This window comes from Ruditapes philippinarum, unplaced genomic scaffold, assembly GCF_026571515.1.
Source record: "Ruditapes philippinarum isolate M1 unplaced genomic scaffold, ASM2657151v2 ctg898_1_1_1_1, whole genome shotgun sequence".
Lineage (NCBI taxonomy): Eukaryota > Metazoa > Mollusca > Bivalvia > Venerida > Veneridae > Ruditapes > Ruditapes philippinarum.
Window position 1 is genome coordinate 306,391 of NW_026865396.1, and position 6,421 is coordinate 312,811.

Genomic DNA, 6,421 nt, shown 5'->3' on the forward strand with positions numbered 1-6,421 from the left:
CGACTTATGCAAAATTTAAAACCTGAATATGATATTACTTAAAACAGCCGTAGATGACTTGATCAGATCATTCATAATAATATCTGTCATATGTTTCGGTTCGGATCGGAATATCCGTCCCGAGGTGACCCGCCCATTGGGCGGTAACGAGGCTTGCCGAGTTACCGCCCATGGGCGGGTAACCGAGGGACGGATGTTCCGATCCGAACCGCAAACATATGTCAGATATTTTTTCTTGCATATTCTACCATATTCCATTATATTTTAAATTCTTTATCTTTATTTTCAATAGAAATTTATATCATGACAACCGTAACTACTTTCTTACAACAGCGTATGAAATTGCAACTTCATTCATAACGGTAAAATGACGTCATCCTAAGCGTGCCATTGTACAGCACGCGACTCATCTGGAACCCCCCATGCCAGATGAAATTTCCGGCATGGGTAAAACTAACGGAAACGCCAGTCTGCTATGCAAGAATGAGTTGTCTACATACAATAAGTCTAGCTCTAAAATTTGATGCTTTTACTTTATACTTTCTATTATATTAAATTCTAAATACGTTATCTTATCACAATACAGATGGTAATATTAGATAAATGATAATCATGTAGCAGTTTATTTTAATTAAAATATTATCTTTCTCTTTCGACCACAACAGTCTATCTCTTATTACCATCAAGTGTTAATGCACAAATAATACCACGCCTAATAGTTTCCCTCACTTTTCAATGATTACTGTACAATGATAAACCATTAATTAATACTCTAAATATTTAAATTGAATCCGCCCTTCTTTCAATATGGACAAAACCATTCATTACTTCTAGGGACAATTTTCTAGATATGCACTGACTGAATAACGTACAGAGCAGACCATGATGTGCCGGCTGTGACCTTGGTCTGCGCTGGTCGCATGAGTATAACCTATTGCTACCAGCTTGATGTGATTTATGAATGATATACATTAAAGTGTTGTAAACAGATTATCATGTCCGTGCTCTGCCTTGCAACCTTTGCCTATTTTTTGTTTGGAGTCCTCCTGAGCTCCTCATTGCCGCTGGTTCTTGTTGCTAGGCCTTGTGGGGGTTGCGTTTATTGAACGCCGCCTTACTTTATTGATCTTGTTTATCATGATATATATTCAAAGATCGTAACAGATTAACATGACTAACACCTTTTCAACTGTGATGTTTAAAAATTGTCTAAAGAAGTATGACGGGGATAAAGTGCAAATATAAAGCGGAAGCTTTAAATATGTCTTTCAACGTTTAAATACAATGAATTCTCCCCGGGTGAGAAGTAATGAAATAGATTTAATGGAAAACGTTTGGTTTAAGGTGAATCGTACAATAAGATAACCTTGTCATGATGACTAGAGATGTTCTTTTTTATTTGTGTAAACATCTTTGAAAAAATTAATCATTCAGCCTAGATATTTTTGCTGCAGTCATTTCAACTTCTTTATCTGTTTTGTTCAGAGGAAAAAGGAAACGTTTTCAATATTCAATAATCAATGACAGAAAAGATGTTATAAAGGACATAAAATGGCACAAAGATACTAATATAGCTTGTTGGTTTAGTTATATTCTGTTTTGTGTTTAGTTATGTTCATTTTTGAATTATTTTAGTTAAAGAAACTATATGATAATTCTTATTTATTTCACAACTTACAAAATATAACCAATGACTTTTAAGCGTGAACCACGTGATGTTCAGATTGACCGATTTTATTATTTAGCCTCTTTTACATTTACACAGTCCACATATCGTACCCTTTCTTTTTCAGAGTCCAAAATTTCTATATTAAATGTATGTCGAACTCCAATTCAAAAGATAAAATCAAATCTTAATTGCCATTAAAGTAACAAAATGAAAAAGTGAAAAACAAAATCCCTAATGTAAAGTTCTTTAAAATTGTCAAAAATGGTGATGCGAAATAGAGAGGTCATTATACTTTGTTAAGTTGTTAAGATCAATACCGATTCTATTAGACTCGTACACAGCCGCAGAACCTTTATCAGGCGTCCAATTTAGGTTTGACAGTTGTGTACTCGTCCAATAGAATTCAGTATTGAACTCAACAATGTATAATAGCCACATAATATAATTATATTATTCATTTATTACTTTAGCGCATTCACCACATAAGAAAAACAATTTTCATTTGCTGTCTCATCCTACATTGTCATTGGCTTACATTTCATTGAAGTTCGAAAATTGAGTATTCGATCATGAACAGTCTCAATAACGCCAGTCTTTAACATTTTTAATTTGCCGTTTTGGGCGTGCTTCAGGGATCACTTTTACTCTTTTTGATATGCTGCATTTTTATTCTCTCGTGTGTAAACAGATTCTGTCTTGCACCTAAACTATCATCTTCAATTAATAACCATGAAGGACCAAACAAATATAATACTACTGCAATGAATTGTGGGGCAACTTTTTACAATATAATTGTCATACAACAGTTGTGAGAAAAAAGGAAGATCCCTGGTATTCACTCAGTATGTAATAAAATTAATAGTGCTTAATGTAAAGACAGAGTAGAAAGATCAAATGAAAAGAAATTGACAACAATGTGATTGAAACGGAAAAGGGCTGTACATTCTTGTTTGCACAAGTGAAAAAAGACCATATCGAATAAAGAAAATACATTGCCATTCAAAATATGTAAGAAGTCAAAAGTTATAAATGATTTTACTTTGTCATGCTGACGAAGAAGATTTGCAAAAAAACCCTAACGCCTTTCTTACATTTTTATTTACATTCTACGATCTTTGAGCCAAGCACAGTTACCCCCTGTATCGCCGCTTCTGATGAAAGTATCTGTACTTCAATAAATGAGCACAAGTGATTAAAACATAAAAATAAACATCGTATTGATCTATACAAATATTTAAAGTATGACATGACATTACACCTCACTTCAAACTGTATGAACAACGCGACACCATCTACACCAATAGCACAGCGGTATTGACACTTCTTCCAGGTCTAATACCTCCAATAAATATGCATTTTCACATGTTATAAAAAGATTAATTCAAATCTTTAACATTTCAGATTAAACGGTATAAAATAGTTTATGAGAAGGAAAAAGAATTATATACTGAACTTTGAATGATGTTTAGTTTTTTTATATTTCTTCCAACTCTTGGAGATAGCACTGATGACGTTGCAATTTTCACCCTTGCTTAAGCCGATGCATGCAGTCATGGAAGTTAGCTTTTACATAGAACGACTGTTCATGAACAGGCTCAATGAATACTGAATACTGATTTTTTGTTCTGTTATTTAACACACATAAATTTTGAATGTAAACAGAATAAACTGTTCTGGAAGATAATAGTATTCTGAACGTTAAAGTAGGGTTTTGTCCGCTTTGCAATGGTTTCCTGTATGCGCCCCTTGTTTTTAAGTTAATTACTACAATATTAATTTCATTCAAGCATTTTTAAAGTATTCTTTTTACTAAATTCAAACAATAACTTTGCTGCATACAAAAAACTTTTATACACTTTCATAACTATCTTCGTCTTTCTACGTTGGTCCCTTGTAGGTGTGTTCCTTGTTGCTCTGCCTTTGAGGCATTGAGTACCTTTGTTATGGTAATACGGTTTTTTATATATATTTATATTACATTTTATATGTATGGTTATAAAATTACCCTTTGAGTGCCTCGCCCCTCTGCTGTTTTCTTTGGTTTCCTGCTTGGCTCGTTACTGAAGGCTTTGTGTTGATGGGTTTTGATTGGGGCTGCGTTCATTGAATGTCGCAATTTCTTGTTAATCTTTTTTCTCCATAAAATTATTTTGTTTATATAAACTTATTTAACCCAGACAAACTAGGCGGGATATCACTTTATGTACTCTGTATTGTGGTGAACCATTCACCGGTTTAGATTTCTTAGTACTGTAATGCTTTTGACCGTTCATTGGCGGTACATTCGGTCGGTGTCCTCCGGTGTTCATTCTTTATATATTGTTTAAATTTATGTGCTTTGTAATGGCGTTTCAATTAATTTTTGCCTTTTCAGTTAATGGCATGGCTGCGAAACGCGAATGTTGCTTTCCTTTTAAAGGTTGCAATATTATTCGATATTTTAACGTAATTAAACTTTGCTATACTTTCAGTTGAGTTTTTTCCCCAACAAATCAAAGTGCAGATGTCATTAAGTTTTAGTCATATTTTTTATATCTTTTGAAAATATACCACTTTCAAAAAATGACATATATAAATTAAGGCAAACTATTAAAAAATAAATGAATGAAAATGTAAATAATTATTGATATAAATTGAAAGAAGATAAGATAGCAATTTTATATGCACATTTACCGAAAAGCGTGTATAGTGATTTTATAGAACAAAATGATATCTGCGCACAAAATCTTTCAAAATTTTATAGCGGCGTCAGTTTTGACAGCATTCATGACGTCACAAAACCGTTTTTATTTTCTGACACGCAGTAAATATCTCTTCATATCTGAATACAAATGAAACAAGTGAAAGAGTTCATAACTTTATGAATACATTATCAAAAAATGTTTTGCTAATCAAAATTCTTTGTTGGCTGTGAAGCACTTTTGCGAAATGAAAATGATTTAGTGACTCTCTTTCTGTGTATAGGTAATTGTAACAATGAATCAATGTCATTTTATAAATAGGGAGTATATCATTGGTGTGCTTGGCTTATCAGCTCTGTGTTAAGTTGTTATGTCACGAGTCCGGGGTATAACTTCACACAATAAATGAGAGTGATACAATCTACCACAATAGCACATCTATGTAATTTTGTCATTATCATATCTATAACTGCAGTAGCTCTCTAAAATGAATATCAATATTTAATATTTGAAAAAATAAAATAAAAGGAACTGTTTTACTTAAAAAAAGGTTATGAATATTACGTCAATGTACCTTCATGACGCCAAGACTCGATACTATGAAAGATATTAGGACAATCCATATACCTTTTTGTGAGTATTCAGTTATATATAAATAACTGTATTTTCATCAGAAAACGTAAAAAGAAAAATATGTTAAAAGCAATATCTACAGTAATACAAAAAAACAAGTTATCCAAATAGATTTTTTAAGAAGAATGTGTTTATTATAAGTATACCAAAATATCCGTCGGAAATAGCTTTTAATCAATACGCGATCATGTTTTTTAACACATGTCATATTTACGGCATCAGCATGAAAAAAAAATCTTTTCATTTCATAAAAAATACAACTAGAATAGTATGCAAGAAGGCTAAATGAACAGTTTTTCATGCAATTAATGATATTTTACAAACCAACCAACAAGTGATTGGAAAATCACGTGATTAAATCAGGGAAGTGTTTTAAAATGTCATCTGTTTTAACAGATATTGAGTTTTGGCCCAATGTTACGCTAAAACGTGCATCTGAAAGCAGTAACTATGCATTAAAAATAATAAAAACTGGTCCTTCGGTTATAAAACCTTTTCCTGAGATCAAGATCAATCTATCTCGGGATTTTCATTGGTCGATTCACATTTTGTGCCTGTTTCTGACCAATCAAATACCCGAGATCTGAGTTTGAGATTAAAATATTTCTTTATAACCTTGACCATTTATTTACCAGAAAAAAGGTTGTACCACTTGTTTACCGGGTATTCACTTATTTCCTACTGTCACAATCATTAAGGAGAATACTTTATATATCCGTGTGGTGTTCAGTGAATGAATTACTGGTTCACCTCTTATCAGCATGATAGTTTACAATTATTTTTTAACACAGATGATACTTCAATATGATACCCGCTGGATAAATCAGTATGTAACTGTTGTAACAGATCTAACTGCAAGTTCGATGAACTTAAACTTAGACAGTTGCTTGTTTAGAATTATGATATGGAAACATCTTCAGAGCAACAACCTTTGAAATACAAAGCTGTTGGTTGTTCCTCTCTAGTTATAAATTTGTAAATATTGTTTGTTTAAAGACAGAAATTATACAGTAACCCAGTGTCTTTATATTGAATTTGACTTCATTGGGTTTCAATAAAAATGTAAAAAAAGAAAGAAAAAAGTAAATAAATGTGAGAAAATTCGTGATAATATTGATACTATATTTGTATATATCTCAATATTTACAAGTGAGTCTTATAAAAATCTAAACCAGCCTTCATTCAAGACAAAATAAACAGTTTTGATTTGTAAAATAAAAAAAAAATGAAAAAACACTGAAGAATACAAACTATATTTTATTGACACCGGGTGGACGGCAAGGCGGCAATCGGAACTTACATTAAGTTCAAACATTTAATATGTAAAATAATTCATTCCCGATACATTTTGGCGAATAGTTTGATAATGGGAAAGAAGAGCTGTCTAAAAACTGATTAAACTATTCATGATTTGAATAAGAAACGTAAAGACCCGGTA